This window comes from Thermobia domestica, chromosome 7, assembly GCF_964235325.1.
Source record: "Thermobia domestica chromosome 7, izTheDome1.hap1.1, whole genome shotgun sequence".
In the NCBI taxonomy this organism is placed as follows: Eukaryota; Metazoa; Arthropoda; class Insecta; order Zygentoma; family Lepismatidae; genus Thermobia; species Thermobia domestica.
In genome coordinates this window covers 161,981,735-162,001,824 of record NC_137460.1, presented here as the reverse complement: position 1 = coordinate 162,001,824, position 20,090 = coordinate 161,981,735, and the positions used below count along the sequence as shown (strand labels likewise).

Sequence of the window (20,090 nt, the reverse complement as noted above, 5' to 3'; positions counted from 1 at the left end):
TAATTTCGTTGTGCACTTTGGTTCGTTGCAAACATCAGGGCTAAAGTAAGTAATATTTGGTTTTTAATTCCAGATGGCATGATAGTGTAGGGGTAACGTAAGGGCCTTGTGAATAATACAGCTATGTAACATACGTTCAAGTCCTGTTCACGTTAAAGTTATTTTTTTACAAAGTGATTGTGAAGAATAGACTTATACTGGACAAGCAACACGTAAGAATGTGGAAGCAAACACCTGTATCATGATAGAGACGATTTACGAATGTTGGTTGGGAAAGGGCAAGCGAATTACCAGGACATTCCAAACACAACATTGATCTGCAGTATACACTTTTCGTGATATTGTTCTCAGAAAGAAACACTGCACCATTTGTTAAACAAAGTTTGGCTAAAGCAATTGGTGGTGTAGTGGTAAAGTGCTAGACTTCCAAATGGAAAATCTCGGTTCGATTTCCCATCAGGTAGTATGTTGTTTTCGCATGAAATAATGGCACCAGAAATTCATCTTCTGTTGAAGAACTTACAAGGCATCACTGGGGATAATTCAAGTAAACAGTGTGTGCGTTCTACATCATACACTACAATGGTAAGTATATTTCATATTTATATTCGTCCAACTCCCCCCTCTCTCTCTTTTTCTTTCTTTCTTTCTTGACGTTTCCCTATCCTGTCTTTGAATCCTTCACTTCCCCCCCTCTCTCTCTGACATACACATACTTCATGTGCATGTATGTGTTCTAAAGTGAAAACTGAATAAGAGCCCGATATACCTGGACTGGAAAATTTAATTAACTGGGAACTTCGGCGTCTTGTTTATCGTGCTCTGGGGATAACATCTCCAGTCCTGATCATCTCTGACGGAAATACTGTTTAAACGCAAGGGAATAAGTAAAATCTCTTTTTTATCCTCTGGCTTACCCATTCTCAGTCGAATTACCGGGTCACTATGGATTTGAATCCTCGACCCAGTGGTGGTCTATAACCTAACCAACATCATCCGACTGACACGATGACTCGTTTGAGCTCTTAGCGTGTTCATTCTATCTGTGAAAATTACGTTATATCCGGAAGAGATTAAATCAATGCTGAATGTTCGAAGCAGATAAATCTTCGAATAAGACTAGAAAATGGTAACCTCTTTGGTTATTTGAAAACAAAATTTATTTATACTAGTTCGACGCAAAATTTGTTTCCATCCTTTAATTCAACGTGTTTTATTCACGTTAAATTTGAAGCATGGCACATCTATAAGTAACATCCACTTTTCCTTTTGAACATTTGTAAGTTTTCATTACGATAAATATAGGACATATCTGATAGAAATTTAGCAGTAAAATACACACATTCAATTCTCTCTCTCTTTCTCTCTTTTACTTTCTTTTTTTTTTTTTTTTTTTTAGTTTGCAATAGCAATCTGAAATGGAAGATATGACCTTCGCTACCTACTGGGTTTATTACAATGTATTTTGGATCAGTACTTCTAATTAACACTACCGAATTTGCAACCGAACCACGGGGTAACGAAACATGTGTTAAACTTTTGACATTATACTAAATGTGTCTCATAGATCTACAGTTCTAGTGGAAATTCAGTATGCTATTCTTTATGAAACTGACTTAATGAATGTTTAAAGCATGCTCTATATATTCGAATAGTACTGAAAAATATATAGAAACAAACGTTATTTCTATATTACTATCGGATTTCTGGAAACGGAACTTTATAATGTAAGTTTCTTTTTTTCTTTACTACGTTTAAATTCCATATTCTTATCTCTTCTCCCTTTTCTTTTCCTTCTTCTCTTCTCTCCTCTCCTCTCTCTCTCTCTCTCCCTGCCTCATTTTTGAATCTCTGTGTAATAGACATCCATTGGTTTCAATTTTTGATTGTGTATTTCAGTTTCTCCCTACATCAACTTATGAATCTTGTTTCATCTCGGTTTTGTTATTTCATCTTATCGATATTAATACTTGTGTAGTTCGAAATTAGAATTGCGCTCATGTTGTTATCTAATTTTGTGTGGGAAAGAAGAGGGGAGGAGAGAGAGGGGGTCTCTTTACCTGACACGATTATGGGATAAGAATGTGTATATTTGGTGGCCTACCTGCACGGCGTTAGCTGTCGCAATTTTTTGATGCGGAGTGTACAACTCCCTTCGCAAGGGCGAGGGTGAACGAGGGTGAGGACTAACTGTCACTGCGAAGGTGAGAGTGAACGAAGGCGAGGGTCAAATTCCACTGCGATGGCGAGGGTATGGGAGGGCGAAGAACAAGTTCCTTCTCGAGGTCGAGTTCACCTGAGGGAGAAGGACCAGCTTCCTTAACAACAACTATTTTGTATTTGCTGTTTGACCATTTTGGGGGGGATTATAATATTTAAAAAAATATCTGCCATGTCCCCCAGGTGAAAAGTTAATGTCATAGCAAGATTATGGGTGTATTTGCAGGTTTCTCATGAAAGTTTCCGGATAGAAATAGCGCTACGGTTAGAAGCGAGTGTGCTCCATTTTTGCCCTGCCTATGCTAGAGACTTTTTAGATAGATACACTGTCATGTTTAAAGAGTACTGGTAGACAGACAGTCATTCACATCATTCAGCAGTAAATCTTAAGAGCGCTGATATCTGAACAAACACAATCAGTGAGAGAACCAACAGAATGCAGCAGATCAGATGGAAAAAGACTTGATGGAATAACTTTTGTTTATAGAAGGCCATTTTGCACTTCGCTCCCTCGGGCTCGCGCTCACTTCTCTCAACTGGGCTCGGGCTAATTTCTTTCAACTGGGCTCACGCTCGTGCTCGCGCTTAATTATTAAATGAATAGTTTGTATTAAGTTCCTGGAAACAAGCAATATGTTCTGAAGTTGATTGAGCAGTAGTTTATTTCTTTACGTTTCCAACTTCTGTTGTAAAAATAGATATTAAGTGATATGATAGGTTCATGAACATCCGGATAGTATAGCCTCAGTGCAATTTCTTTGTATGTTTTTTCTCTTCTCCCATTCAAAACCAAGTTTTATATGCTCAAAGACACACACACACACACACACATTATATATATACATACGTGTGTGTGTGTGTGTTGGGGCAATATAATATGTGCAATGTATATGCAAGTTAGTTGGGAACCTGGGGTCCCGCAATAGTGTTCCGAATTCAGCCCTACATCTCCTAAGTCCATTAGATTACCTTTTTCCCCCTTACTTTGAAGCAAGAAAGCTTAAGTTTTTAACTATATGACTTTCCTCAGGCTCAGGAACAGCCTCTACTTTTATTCTGTGTTTGAAGACATATTGTCCTGCAAAAATACATTAAATATGATAATTTAATTAGTTATTATGCAGTAGTAATAAAGTTCGGTCGGACACATGTTCTTTTCTTTTTTATTATTATTAGACAATAGACAATATTACCTACTTACCAACCAATACGCATTTCTTGGAAAAGTCGTCAGAAAGAACCTTCAATTTACGGTACCCGAAGAAAAGTTTTTTTTAAAATATATTTATTTATTTGCAGCTATAACACCTACAGATAATCTAGGAATGGAATCCAGGGCTGGATTCACGACGGGTTTCTAGGAGGGGGTGCAGTGAAAGGTTTCTCCGATGATCTGAAGGTGTCGCAATATGGTGTCACTAAGGGGAGGGGAAAACGACACTTCGTCTTGTGGTGACGCAGAAATTTCTTTGAATTTAATACAGGTGTCTTCCTTATCGCCTTAGTAACAATAGAAACTAACTTCTGCACACAAAAGTAACATTAAAAAATGGGTCAATGATTTTTGCACATAAGAAATATATACTACATATTACAAAGGATGTTATTGCTGGAATTGTAAACGAAATTCACCCAATTAATTTCGTGTAAATAACTAACTCAATCTTTTACGTAAATTTTATATGTATATCTCCTTATATGTTAATAATTATAACAAACAACACTTTTTAAACCTCATCACCTTTATCACTCATAATTTGCACTACGAGACAAGAATTTTTTCGAGACTCGTGAGCAACACTAGTTCACCTAAGTCTTAGGTCTCAAACACTATTTTAGTGCTGAATGATCCATATGTAAAACCTATAAAGTGATAAAAGTGATTGTATGATCAAAATGAAGAGCATTTATGAACGTTTAAAGATACTCAAATCACAATATATTCCAATAATAAATATGGCTTAAATGTTGTTGGATACACCCTTCTTACACCTCTTGTGACGCAGAAGGATTCTGAGAACTTCCAGATAAGGGAATACATTTTGTACGTATTTACAGAACGAGACGAGAAGTGAGTACTCGAGAATCGAGACAATAAAGAAGTTTCCAAGATTGAGACGAGACGAAACTTCTATAAAATTTACAAGACGAGAGCTAAACCTTATTTCTCATCTCGTCTCATGGGCAACACCAGTTTGCACCGAAAGATGTAAAGGAAACTCTCTTCGAATTTTATCTGAACATATTCATGGTAATATTAAACGTGAAATAGTCAATGATTTGTTCCATTTTAGGTGATCCGGAGTAAGTTATACGATGGTATGTTTAGTTTTCTTTGCTCAGGACGTATGTTAAGGAAATAATTCAGCAAATAGTCTGGAAAATTTGAGAATCTGATCCTCGCGAGGGCTTCCTCACCCTCAAATAACCTCGCCTTGAATGATATGAGGGCGAGGGTGAGTGAGTGCGATGGACAACTCCCTTCGCGAGGGCGAGTGTCAACTGCCATTGCCAGGGTGAGGGTGCGCGAGGGCGAGGAGAAGTTTCCAGTATGAGAGTGAGGGCGAGCGAGGGCGATAGTCAACCGTCCTCGCGAGGCAAGGGTGAACGAGGGCGAGGGACAACTTTCACTTCGAGGGCGAGAGTGTGCGAGGATGATGAACAACTCCCTTCGCGAGGGCGAGGGTGCGCGAGGGTGATGGACAGTTTCCTTCGCGATGGCGAGGCAGAAATTCTAATGCGAGGGCGAGGGTGAGTGAGGTCGGAGTAAAATGGACATCTATGGTAAGCACACCCCTTATAGAGCATTTCTTCCAACAAAAATCTGGACTTCTGTCGGCCAACAGATGGTGCCCAAAATGACGTGTGTATTCATCAGACTTTTCAGTGTTCACGCGTCATTACAAATGTACCGTATGTTTTATCCACAGGTATCTGTTCTACGCTTCTGAGCGAACAGAAATATTTTTGTATCTATTGTTTATAATTGTCATTGTTATCCGCATTTTCCTTTAAGTTTTGGACATTAGTAGGTATCGCTTACTTTTACATCTTCTACAAAGCTGAAAATTTTCACCGAAATTTCTGTGTTACACTACAGTGGTCTTCATCGTAGGAAAAGCCTTGTTGCAATGTGCGAATTGACGGGGTCATTTCCTCTATTCAGAAAAAGATATTCCCATCGGAGAAGGAAATTTTTATCCACGGCAGAGATTACTGTTTCCCATTTAAAGTCTTCACGAATGGCCTTAAAGATAGAAACAGGAAACAACTTTAATTCGGTGGCTAAACTAAAAGAGCATTCCCGATTTGTTTCTTAATATGCCACTGAATGAACTTTCGTACAATTACTTTTTTGTTTCCGGCATAGCTGCCCAAAGGGAAGCGCCGGCCCCTGGCTCACGAAAATATATTAAATTTCTTAAGACTTTCTTAATACAAATAAGAATACTAAACGTAATATAGCAACCAGGGAGATAGTCTTCTCTATAAAATTTTCTTCGGGCGCCCATGGTTTCCGGTGACGGGTTTCAGGAAAATTCTATAAAAATGCTTGGACATTTTCAGATAAAGTTCAAAAGTAAGCAATCAAGCAAGAATTGCTCATATGAGGGAAAGTATGTATGATGGGTGGGTGCGTACGCGTATATTGGTGAAATTCATCCCCTCAAATACTACATTCACACGCTGCCTTTTGTAATTGGGGAACCTTTAAACAAAACTCCATATTACCCTAGTAGACACGGCATAAACAAAATACTATTACCAGTGGTCGAAGTGAGATGGTATGCGGTGGTATGCCATACCGCCTCTGGTTTCTCAGTCATGAAGACATACCGCCTCTGGTGTTTCTGTGATCAAGACATACCGTCAATGGAAAGTGGATGCTAATATACCTTTAGTAAATCCATTTTTGTATGCAGTAATTGACAAATAGCTTTGCACGTCAAAGTTTTTATGTCCTATCTAGAAATAACTTCTAAGTTGGCCACACCGGCATTTTTGCTATATTTTTCCTACTTGTTTCTAAGTGAGGGCTCACAAAGAAGTTCATCCTTGCTCCTACGCAAGAACTCTTGTTTGTTGTGTTAATTACAAATAATGGTCACATGATGGAAAGAAATCAGTCATGGGCCCAATCCAAACAAAAAGTAGTGTAATAAGGCGACTAGTTTAAACTGAAACCGGAAGTATTATTATGAGTTCGTGGGGCTTCTGTTGTATCTGAGTCCGATATTTACGAGAAAAATATAGTTTATGCAATCAAAAAATCTGTTATTTTGCGGTGTTCGGTTATTGTGTGGTGTGTCAAGAATATTAATTTGATGGAGATTATGTACTTTCATTGAAACATATTTTTGCGTCTTCCTAATAATTGGATAACCTTCCGGGGTCTGAAATACCTCAGTCGAGTGAGGAGTACGGGAGTTTAACCGCGGTAAGTTGTTTAAAAATTGTTAATATAAAAAAAAAATGGTTTTAGAGCATTTTCGTGTATAATTCCCTATAATACAACATATGGTAATATTTATTATTATTATTATTATTATTATTATTATTATTATTATTATTATTATTCGAGGAGAGTTGGGACGGGGGCAAAGCCTCTTAATTCCCCATCCGTAACTACGGAAAGTTCTCCTATGGTTTTTAGTCATTATGTAAATAAAAATGCAATATTTTAGACAACATGCCATCATTGTATTTTAACATTTAGACAGGCGGTATGTCGAGTCAAAATCGTAATAAAACATACCGCCTCTGCTTTTTTTGTACTTCGAACACTGACTATCACGATGCCATAGTAATGAGAATAAATAATTTCATGTAATAATTTGATATCAATAACCTTAATAATGACAAGCTCTGCATTTTAGGCTTGTATGTCACAAATTTGGCTCAGAACCCTAGCTCTCTATGTAGTATTTATGCGTGTACTTTTACGGCTAACATTCTCGCTTTCAAATTGGGATATTTCGGATTCGATTGCACGGCCGAACATCCTGAGTGAGGTTTGTGCAGGATTGGGCAAAATCGTTTGGGATGGGCAAAATCGTTTTTTTATTATTATTAAAAAAAGAAACCGCTTTCTAGAAAAACTGAAATTCGAAAAACCGACATTTCGGTTTTCTCCAAAACCGGTTCAGTTTTTCATCGAAACCAGATTCGGTTTTCTCTAAAAACCAGTTCGGTTTTTGGCCGAAACCATTTTCGTTGTTCTCCAAAACCTGTTAGGTTTTCACCGAAAACTAAAAACTCAAAACTGCTTTGAAAAACACATAAAACTATTTCTGTGCAAACGCAATCAGTTTCCGGAGAACAACAAAACACTATTCTGGTCGGAAATAGAACCAGTTTTGGAAAAACTGAAACCGGTTTCGGTAAAAACAACGAACCGCTTTTGGAGAAAGCCGGAACCAGTTAAAAAAAAAAAAAACGAAACTGAATTCGGTGGAAACCCGAACCATTTTTGGTTCGATTAACGTCAAACCAGTTTTGGAGAAAAACAGTTTCTGCGAAAAATAGCTTTTGAAAATTTTCAAAAACCGGTTTCGGTTTTCCTAAAACTAGTTTATATTTAATCCACTAGCTTATATTTAATTACAACAACTTTATGCCATGATAATACGTTCATAGGTTCTAGCCAGGGACGTACGTCGGAACAAGAGGTTCCTAGGAACCCGAATCCTCCCCAACTCCCGACTTTTCTGTAAATTTAGTCTGATTTTACTAATGATTTTACAAATTTAAATATAATTTATCCTCATATTGAATTTGGATTCCCCGAAAGTCTTGGACACCTCCCGAAATAAATTCCTGCGTACATGCTGGCTCCGACCAGTTTACTTCCACAAATTCTTGTTCATTTTGTGTTGTTCAAGTGGCTCATGTTGACAGGAATCGAAGCTTTAATAAATACGTTACAAAGATATATTTATTAAGCTTTCGAGTGTGTCTTATAAGAAACCTTACATGCAATAGACTTTTTAAAAATGAAAATAAAATAAAAAAGAAAAATATGGTTTAATCAAACATTATCAATATATCAATGAAGATCGCAATATATTAACAAAACAAGTAACTACCCTGTACAGAAATATATGGAACTCAACCTAAATAACGATAATATATATATAAACAATAGCAAAATATTTTATGGGCTACAGAATATTAAATTTTATTATAATAGCATGCAGGTAAAGATGCTTCTCATTTTTAATTACAGGAGAACATAATGTATTCCTACGACAATATTATTATTATTATTATTATTATTATTATTATTATTATTATTATTATTATTATTATTTATAATTTAACGGGATCGGATAATACACCTATTTTACATATGAATTTAATTACTCATTTATTGTTGTAGATAAATCTTGTATTGCTCTGACTGTACATGATCTTGTAGCGAATTCACTTCAAAACCGAGCTAAATAAATATTTTAAATCTTTAATACTAGAAACTTTATCTAAGGAAAAAATCAGTAGATTACATCATGTTGTGAGTTAATCCGATTAGAATTGTTATAACGTATGTCCCCGAAATTTATCCTACCCTTCTATTTCCTATAAAAATATCTCTTTAGCAAAGGCTTTACAAGTGAAATCTATAATTTATACATATAGCTCGCTATCAGAATTAAAAAAGCATAACCAGAAAACTAATAAGATAGGTCAAATACGTCAATCCGAAAATAGTGAGTTCCATAGAATTATTTCAATACAAAGCTGTAAGTGTATTCAAGAGTAGTTTAACGTAGATATGACAAAAAGACTAAAACTGGTCTCGGTATCGTCTCGAAACGAGATGAAGACTGACTGATGTTTATAAATATGGATGAGACTGAAACTTAACGTATCGAGACTTGCTCAAGACGAGTCCGACATCTAGACAGATACTTCTGATTCGAGACGAGATGAAACAAAGCAGTCAAAGAAAATAGCTAATAAAAGAAAATTTGTTTTAAAAAACACTACAATTCGATTATATACTGTTTTGGTGCTATGTACTGCGTTATTTGGCGTGTGGTATTGATTTCACTGCCGTTTGTCAGTACCAAGACTATATGAGTCAATATCTATTGCTTAAAGTGGGATCTTCTCACCTTTGGTGTGGGTGGTTCTGAGTTCGATTTCTGTTGGGGACACTCGGTCGGAAAGATGTAAAAGCCTTTTCAGACCATCCATCCTGAGTCAGGTTTATCTTGTGTTTTCCTTATTCACAACAGGCAAATGCCGGGAGGGTATCTAAATATACAGGCCTCAGGACGCTTCCTTTCTTCTCCGTTCCCTTCTTTCTACCCCACTTCCCCGAGTAGTGTGATTACCGAGGGACATCATCCCTCATATGAGACGGACTAAACCTCAAGTGCCGAAAGCCCAAAAATACATAACTACTAATTCCTTAAAGTGGGATCTGAATCATTTATTCGGGTTTTATCCAAAGGTTTGGTAAGCTTGGGATTGGGGAGAAACTTCGTAAATAACACTCACTGGGGATTGAACCTGCAAACACGTGCACAGAGGGTACGAGCACAGGACACTTAGCTACGAAGAAGTACGTGGCCTACAATAATTGAATCGTTAGAATTAGGAAAGGAAAGAAGACCAAAAAATGCCCAAATATTTCGTACTCTTCACTACTTCTAAGCTTAGCTCTACACGTGTAGTTCTCAAGTTCTAGTGCAAACTATATGATTGTTAAATTAAAACTCTATCACTTTTTTTTTTTTTTTTGCTTCGATTTGTCACCCTTTTTATTTTGTTTTATTTTATTTTATTTTACTTGTTCACTTGTTAAATCTAACTATTCAACTGCATTCGTTAGAATTAGGAAAGGAATAAAGACAATAAATAAATAAATAAAAATAAATATATAAATAAAAAATGGCAAAATATTTCGTACCCTACATTATTTCTAAGCTTAGCTCTACACTTGAGTAGTATTTTCTATAGTGTATATTTCTCAAGTTCTAGTACAAACTTGGTAGCTTAAATGAAAACTACCATGTTTTGCTTCAATTTCTCAACTTTATTTTTTATTATTTTATTTTACTCATTCATTTGTTAAATCTAACTATTTGATTGCACAGTCAAAAGTAACGTGGGAAAATAAAGAGAAAATTAGAGATTGTATCTTACATTTTTAGTTTCGCAATTTTTTTTGACACAATCGAGACTTGGCTCTGAAGACCAAGACCGAGATAGATAAGCATATGTTGATCGAGACAAGACCGAGATTATTATTTTCGACTCGAGACGAGAGGCAGAGACCAATAAGATGGTTTTCGACTCGAGACGAGACAGACTGAAACTGCAATTTGTCGATCGAAAAAATGAAATGAAATTTTTCAGTTTAATCTCCTACAATTATATCCGTTAGACTACGGGAGACGGATGATTAAGGCAAGAGAATGATGATGGAAGAAACGGTGAAATGAAAATGTGGGAAGAAACGGGATTACCCCGAGAAAACCCACAGACTTCATGTTGTCCACCAGAAACTAACTTGTCGGGGACCGAACCAGGGATTTCACGCATCAAAGGTTAACGCTCTATCATTAAGTCACCGTACCTCCCAGTTGGTTGATTGAGACGAAACCGGGACTGTATGAGTAGTATCATTTCATCTGGATACCATTCCTAGTTACGCGTGAGATCTGAATTACAAGAGCTCCCACCAGGAGTCAAACTGGAGTTTGCTCCACCAAAGTCAAAAACTAACATTTAAGTCAGGTAACAATTCTGCTCTGCCACAACTGTGGCACACGTACAATAGCTTGAGTTTCACATATCAATGTTGCCAATATAATGGCTGTAAGCGCGAGTGCTGAAGATCTTGAGTGGCAATATACAAATTTTGCATTTTGCTGTGCAGTACGTAACGCGCTTAGAGCACTGTATTTAATAAACTAGTAATAAATTATTATACTATATAAGATGTGGAAGTGATATAAGCAGCAGTGTTACTAGCTTATCTTCATTAGAAGTTGATGCCAACCCTGTATATGCTTATAACTCAACTGCTTCAACGATGCTGGTTCAATGTCGAGAACTATTTTTTCCCACCAAGAATCTAAATTCTGCATCACTCGTGTTAACCATTCGGTTACACTTGAGCGTAAAATAAATTAAAACATTGTAAAAGTACCGGTAACAAAATCTCATTTAGTTCTCTTGTGTGTGTGTGTTTTTTTTTTTTTTTTTTTTTCTAAGATGTCCTCCCAATATTAAGAAAGCTTCGAGCATCTGTGATAAAATGGGTAATGCACATAGTTCAGGTTCGATTCAGATCCGATTTTCGAGTGTAAGTACTATTTAAGATACGAAAGTACTAATGTAAACACTTAAATTTAAAAACATTTAAACTCTTTTCTTCAGGCACAGCATGCCAACAATTTTTTCTTTGTTCTTTCAAGAAGGGGATGAAGAAATAGAATTTGAGAGGATTTTGATGGTTATAACGATCTGTTGATGCTTTTACATTTTTCTACTACGAGACTATAGGGCGCCAAACTTTTCTGGTAGGATTCTCCCCAAAGTATTCTGGAAGACTTTGCATAAGTTTTACTATGAAAATTCTGGATTTCTGTTTCCCGTTTTACCCATTTCACACTCAACTTAGCGTGAAAGAAATTATCTTTCATGGTCAAAACATGTGTAATTTTCAAAGCGTTACTTTGATATCCTATTTTTTTCTTTCAAAACAAATACAGCAAAACCAGTAAGTTGATCAATTGCATTAACATTCAACAACAGCAGATCCAGGAGTGGGCGCCCCTCCTGAAGAGAAATATCCTTGTGTGTTATTCCAAGAGACAAGGTTTTTTTTCTTTTTTCTTTTTTTTTTTCCAATTTTGTTTATCTATTGTTAGTACAAACTAGTTATCTCAACGGGTAATTTTGCCTCTCCAAACCTTCCATCCTTCTGAGGAATAATGTAAAGCCATTCCTTCCTAGCCCAAGCTCAGTGATGCCGACCGGTGGGGAAAATCCCATTTTGTGGAAATTTTTCATTAATTATTGGAAATAGAATAAAGGGAATTTTCGCCAAAATTGGCAATATATATGGGATTTTTTACTATTTGTATAGTCGACGCCAACAAAAGTCTCTATGAGCGGGAAGTGGACATAATGTTGTATAACACAGAAAACGGCATGAAAAATGCTAAAAATGACACCTCAACCAACTTGCTGGCTCAATTAGAACTGCAATTCCAGTTTCAAAATACAATGAACATGCTATTTTGGACTTTTTTTTCCTAATTTAATACATTTATACAGTACATTCAATAACAGACTCATTTGAGATTGTTATATTATTAAACTGTACTGAACAACGACAATTTAAAGATATCTTCCTTGACCTTCCGTTTAGGAATTTAGGATTTAGATTTCTGGACTTTCGGCATCTATGGTCACCTTAGCCCGTCACGCATGAGGGATATCCCTCGATGATCACAATATCCGAGGAAAGGAAAGGGATTAAGTGGCCTGGGACTTATGTAATAAAACTAAAAGAAGTATTTTTAATACTTTAAAATACACTATTTATTGGTGCCCACTTTGATTCAAGTTAAGACCATAAAACTTAATTTTTCACTAGCTCTCTCCACTGGTCTAGTGGCTTAGCGCGGGATCCTTTGGTGCACAAAGTCCCAGGTTCGATTTCCGATTGGAAGCATTGAACGCATTACGATGGTTCGGAATCTACTTCAAGCTAAGTCAAGTCTCCTATAGCGTCGGTGCTGAAAAGGAACGCCAAACTCCAATATTCAATCATTTTAAACTAACAGTGGGTTAAATTTTATTTTGTTGCTTGATAAAAATGAGAACAAAGCTGTGGAACACAGATCTTTTGCCGAGTACAACCTGTCCCTAGCCGAGCTCGGGTATCAAATTCGTAGTATCCATCCTCCAGACAATGGGATACTTGCCCACCAAATCTCCCACAGAACAGCCAAACCGAGAAATAAAGTATCACACACAAGTCGAGACGAGCCCGCCACCAAATACCGTGATCTCTGTTCCCTCGATTATTGGTACTTTCACCAAATATAGTTCAAATCTACCCAGTACTCACCAAGAAATAAGAGTGAAAATGAAATGAAATCTTTTAGTTTTACGTTCCTCGGTTCTGTCGGTTAGGCTAAAGGAGATGGTGATGATTAGAAATGAATGCAATGGTGAAATGAATAAAGTGGGAGGAAGCGGGAGAACCCCGAGAAAATCCACAAACACGGTATTTCTCCACAACAAAGCCCACTTGGAGTGAGCTGGGATCAGCCAGGGACCCCATGCACGAGAGGTGAACGCTCTACCACTGAGCCATCGTGCCCCTCCCCGATAAATAAAATACCCACCCACACACATACCTGATATGAAATTATAAGCTCCCGTATGCTTACGCCGGGAGATAACAAAATGCAGTTTTTGTATATTAGCAAGTAGTAACTGACTGCATGGAACATCCGAAGTTAAGAAAATAGTTTTCTATTGCTGTATACATTTTACTTGTCTTCATGAACCTGGAAAGAGCGAATCCTTTTGACATTTTCATACAGAGGCCCGTGCATCCTTAGTTACAGTAATGGTCCATACCATTATTTGAATTTGCCAGAGGCATACTTTCTCACCAGGAATCGAACTGACTGGTCATGAAGGGTACACTTAATTAATATAAGAATTCTCCCTTAAGTTATAATCAGTATATAACATCTATACTCCTATATTGCCTCATTAATCTTGGAAGTATTTACTTCTTAATCTATTTTTCGGCTTATGTTTTTAATGTGTCATTAAATAATAAAATCTTTAGGTTTTACGTCCCACGTTTATGCCGACTAGGCCAAAGGAGACTTTGATTATTAGAAATGAATGAAATAGTGGAATGAAGAAAATGGAAGGAAACGGGGGGACCCTGAGAAAACCCTCGCACGCGATGTTTGTCCACCACAAAGATCACTTGGCGCGAGCTGGGGTCGAACCAAAGACCCCATGCCACCAGAGGTGAACGCTCTACTAGCGGCCGTCATTAAATATAGCTTGCAAAAGTATCATGAATATGTAAATAATAATGTCCACATTACAATATATAGATGCACACAAAACAAGTATGCACCACTATACAGGTCTACAAGTCTTTTTGCTTGTAACTCTGAAATGCCTGAGCTAGTTTTCCAGTTTTCGGAAATACACAGTGAATTGATATTTTATTTTGTCGGCGGCTGTACTAGACAATACTCCTTATGTACAGTAAGTTGAAGAATAATTTTCAAATCTAGTATAAAAATCCAGTGAAATACAGTATGTAACAAATAATTTGAATTTCTTCAAAGTTTGTCAAATGTGAAAGGAAGGATCGTTTTCGATTCTTGCAGAGAGTAGGGCAGTGGGAGCCAGGGACATGCACAGGAATTTATTTCGGGGTGTCCAAATTTAATATAAGGATAAATTATATCAAAATTCATAAATTACTCTAAAATTAGACTAAATTTACAGACAAGTCTGGATTTCGGGGAGATCAAGACTCCTTCGTACGTCATTGGTGGGAGCGAAGGCTCTATCACTGATAGTGCACATTTCTGAGGAATCAGGCTTATGTCTGGTTCCTTCAGAAACGTGATCGCAATTAGTGTGTATTTTGGCCACTTACATGTGCTGGATATATTTTGTGCAACCGGAAGCAACCAACTAGCACATTGCATTTCCTGTGAGCTAATAGCATATAATGGGATTTTTTTAGAGTATAAAACTAACGATTTGACAGTAACAAATCGAACTCCAAACAATTAAAGAATATACGAAATCTGAAAATCAAAGAACGTGATTATGTAATAAGATGAAAACATTACATACCGTTCTTGACACACAAATAAGGATTTACTGTGAAGTAATCACTAGCAACATCTGACAACGACTGATAGTAATAGTTCACGTTTTGTCCGTTGTGGGTCGCATCTCACATGAGCGGATGTACGGCCTTAGAGGGGAATACTTATACAGCGGGAGAAATGTGGTATTGTGGTTTTAGTCACTCTTGAAAACATAGTAGCGCGGCGATGCAAATTGGCATAGACGAACGAGCTTGCTATGCGCATGAATGCTGAGAGCTGATTGATTTGTGCACGGAACAATATACAACGAGCAAATGTACAGCAGTGGTAATTAAAAAGATGCAATTCCTTCTAGCTGATGACTATGACCTTCAAACGTTCCAGAACAACTCCTTTATAAATATTGTGATTCAAAACAATTTCAGTGGTATAGAATATAATACGGCTGTGTACATTAGGGATGGCCAAAAATTTTCGGATCCGGACCTAGATCCGGATCTCGGATCTGGATCCGAAATTCGAATCTCAGATCTTGATTCGTATCCAAACCTACATCTGAAATTGTGATGATAAAATTGAATATCTAAAATTCGTCAAAACGTTTTTTAAGATTCACTGATATAGTAGGTTGCTGTGCTTTTAAATGTTTCCATAACACGTTTGTGTTACCTTTGTTCTTTATTTTATTTTAACCTTGCAATATTTACATGTTGCACTTTCTGTCGAAGTCTCTTTAGTAAAATGTTTCCCAGTTTGATTTCTTCCCATTTCAGAGTATAGTGAACTGTCTGAAAACTGATGTAAATGGTAACAAATTCTTCTGTTTAGCTCCTCTTCGAAACTTAATGTTAGCTTCATATTGAAAATATTAATTTTATTCTTAGAAAATAAACTTTCTTCTTTTCTCATATACAAATGAAATATCTTTTAGATACGGCCCTTCTAATCGCAGGAATAGTAGACAAAACAAACTCTTTATTAATAGTAGTTTCTGACTCACGAGTCCAACCACCAACAAATATAATAATGAATATCTTTCACTTCGAAGGTATATACAACAAAAAATATAGACTGTTTGGCGTGGAACAACAGTAGATTTTTAAACATACACATGAGAATTTCAGGAGAGCGATATGGTTGTGTTCGTTGAATGACTTTATTACCTAACTTATGGCTTGCCCTTCTGAGGTCGGGAGTTTGTTGAAGGAGTAAATATGAAAGAGATTTATGTTATTTTTTCTTCACCCTCCTGGCTTCTTTAATCATACATTGCAGGACGTAACCAAATCATATCCATGCATCGTATCATTGAAGCGTTTTGTGTTTTGTATATTAAAGTGTTCAAAAATATTTAACATATTCGCATTTGTTCATGTGATCTCAGGTTCAATTCTCGGTGGGAACATACATGAGAAAATTAAAAGCTGAAACAATATGAAAATAGTATATAAAAGTCAGGAAATTGATATTAAACTTTAGCTATCTATTGGGACTGTAAGGCTGTAGTTAAATTAACCCACACGTTTCGTGAAGATATATTACGTCGTTATTGTTTATTTACTATAAGCTACCAGATACATCCTCAGAGGCCATTTTACACTGTAGTAATCAACAGATGAAAACATTGGGAAAGGAATGAAAGGAAGGTCTCCAGATCCTTAGATCAAGGTACTAACCTAGCATTTGCCCAGTATAACTGAGGAACAACCCTGGAAAATCCTCAGTCAGGATGGTTGGTCTCCGAATTCGAACCCGGTATTATCCAATTGCGAAGCAAGAATCCTAACAAGTAGCCTGAGCTCACTCCGTATTATTATTATTTAATTAACGTAATGTTTTAAAATTAGTGCAAATTAAACCGTACTTTCTTTATTGCTGATGTTATAGTTAATAAGCCTACATGAGATATCAGTTCCCCATTAAGAAAGAAGACTAGAACTGGAATTCAGGAAGCGAGGGTGAAGAGATTAATAAGGATGAGGAAACTATGTACGATGCAAAAACTGAGTAATTATGACTTTGTCATAGATATATTCACTTACATACGTCAATTAATATTTCTTTGATACAGTGCACTCTTACCTTCTATAGTGGCAGGAAAATGACCCACTTTTGTAAACGAACACACTAAGCACGTGCGTATAGTCGCAATGTCCGTGCAAAGAAACATAGGTAAAACTAGAAAAAAAAGTAAGGAAAGCTTGGAGAAAATGATAAACCGCCCTTCAACTTGAAAAAAAAAAAAAAAAGAAAGAAAAGAAAACTAAAAATAACTAAACTTAGAGCTACGAAAGACGCGAGGCGAATTTTATTGAAAAGATTGTTTTTCCTTAGTGATTATTTGTGCTAACTATGAACATGAATTAAAAAGAAAACAAGTAGCTAGCTCTGAGTTTCCCAAACTAGTTGAAAAGAAAATATTGGATAAAATTTAATAATAAGGAAGCCATTTAACCCTATATTGCGCAGTGTTAATCCAAATTAACAAACCATGTTGAGTGTGATACTTTGAAAGTCATACCGTAGATGGTGCCACTTCTGTTTCAGATGGTTTCCTTTATGCCGTGCCATCTGTTATGAACACTCATTATTGCATCTCTTTCGAAAGGATAGGTTTTCCAGCAGTTTCTGTTGCGAGGGCGGATACAGCGTGGGTGAAATGCATTGCTTTGTTTATTTTTGAAGGAAGAGGAGTCGAAAAAGGGGAAATTTTTCTTTGAAAAAATATTTTTCTAGAAGGTATGTGTCTGTTGTTTATTTTAAGTACTTGTAACTTATCACACTAATTTCGTTTTGTATTTGATCGTCCGAAATATGTTTGTATATTCTGATTAACATTGCGCAACTACGAACCTCTTTTACTAAGAATCAAACATTGCTTCGATAGGCCTAATGAAAAGTTTGAAAGGTTGGTTTCTTACCTTCTTTTCTTTGAATTTTGTTGGAGTTTTTATTGGCTCATGGAAAGCATTGTTGCGTGCAGTGTATGCTTTCAGTGTTACCAACTTATGAATAAAAATAATATGAAGTTGAACACGAAAAAAATACTAAACGTAACAACGTCATTTCAGACATCTTTCTCTATTTTTTTTTTCGATTTTGTGTTATTTTGAAAACCTCAGTTACTCTTTCTCTCTCTTTACTTTCTGTTACTCTTTAGGATTATTTACCGATTTATTGCTGATAAAGATTCTTGAAGACTGTAAAAGCTTATATTACTTTAACAGGTGAGCAAGAATATATTTCGGAACAACGACTCGTTCAGCCATATATACCTCCTGACGACAGTGAGGATAGCAGCTCCAGGTAAGCGATAGAGTTAGGAGTTCTAGATTCAGACGATGAAGAATGGCATCCTAAATCTGAAACTTCAAATGGATCAGAAGATATGTTCAAAACTATTGTACTCCAGTATTTTACATTGATTTCATTGAAATAGATACTTTTAGATTAGTAAATTAAAATAATAGTTTGCTTTTTTTTTCTTTCTTCAGATGAAACAGTAAATGCCAATTCCATTCAGGCTACAACTGCTGCCAGTCGTCAGCCCGAATGGAAAAGAATAACAAGAAATTATCCACCTCTTCAGTCACCACAATAGAAATCGAGTTTGTCTTCTCTAAATGAAATCAGATCTCCAATTGAATATTTCAAAATGTTTTTAGTGCTGATATTCTGGATTTAATCGTTCGTGAAAGCATTTTATATTCTAACCAGAAGGACCCCAATAAACCTTTAGAACTAACTAAGTTAGAATTAGAAATATTTAGGAACCGTAATGTTCATGTCCATTTTCGCATACCAAGGACAAGATTGTATTGGAGTTCATCCTATAGAATTCGCCAAGTTGCTAATAACATGTCTTACGGCATTGCGTTTCACTTCAAAGAAAAATTGTTTACTGTCTCTCTATACATAATAGGTGTGATCCATGAAAGATATGTTACTAATTTCAGATTAAACATACTATGTTTCAGCATACCTTAGAATACATATTGTTTACTAAAGCATGTTATGAAAATCTGCGCAATACTTGGTGTAAAGCAAGTCTGTAACGTCTAAAAAATTCTGTATTGGATATCAATGAAAAATTAAACAAATAAGGTTCATAATTGCGCAATGTTAATTCAAATACACAATTCTACTGACGTCATATGGTAAATGTGGAAGTCAAAATTTATTATTAGTTTGGTTTAGATACGCGAATACAGTAAGAAAAAACATCTAAATATTTTTTTCTCGAAACAATTAATAAATTGCGCAATATAGGGTTAATTAAAACAAACTAAATTCTTGGCACGACAGTCCTTTGGTTCCTATCAGCGGGCTTACGTTCAAAGTGGGGATGTGTAGTCAACGCATCGACACCCGAAGTCCCTAATGCCGGCTTTCTAGACTGCAGTCCGCTACCTCTTACTTAAGATGACTCCCCAATTGTCCTCACGATACTGGGTCAACATCGAAATTGTTGAGTGCCTCTCCGGGAATTGAACCCATGACCACGGGCACCCAAGGCACGCTCTCTGTCTTCTATAGACGAAAAGCTATAGTTACCCACATTGTCTAATACAGAAATAAGTTCTGATTCTCTAATAGCTGCTGATGGTGATAGTCAAGGTTCACCGAAGCATGATCCCAAACCCAAACTGAGATATTGATGTCACTGGAATGCCTGAGAAGTCATTGGGGGTAAGTGAATTGCCCACTTGTCAGGATGAAGGGCGATGGTGATGTGAAATGCGGGGCTATCAGAGTTACTACTTATGATAATTGGATTTATAATATTCTATGTTGCCATAAACCCTCTTCAAGAACAAAACTGTTAATCTTAGCTTTGAAAATGTTACATAAGGAGTTTTATTGCTATCATTAGGTTGCATTAGGAATTATCGGATTTATTTTAACGCTTAACTTTTACATCTCTTCTGATTTACGAATATTTAAATCGCGATTATCCCCTTAAGGTCAATTAGTGATATTTTAAATCATTTCGAACCAACATTATATATGGTTAGTATTGTTATA

General features: G+C 36.3%; 1 protein-coding gene across 3 annotated transcripts in view; it reads right to left on the bottom strand.

Moving 5' to 3' along the window:
• The window catches only part of LOC145690544 (1-acyl-sn-glycerol-3-phosphate acyltransferase alpha-like), a 277,314-nt gene that overhangs the window by 166,663 nt on the left and 90,561 nt on the right, over positions 1-20,090 (bottom strand). Inside the window, exon 1 of one of the 3 annotated variants that reach the window (XM_081765522.1) lies at positions 15,088-15,272. The exons of the other annotated variants lie outside the window; for them this stretch is intronic. The gene's annotated coding sequence lies outside the window, so the exon portion shown is untranslated. Of the gene's footprint in view, positions 1-15,087; positions 15,273-20,090 lie in introns of those variants that run through there. 3 annotated transcript variants of the gene reach the window in all.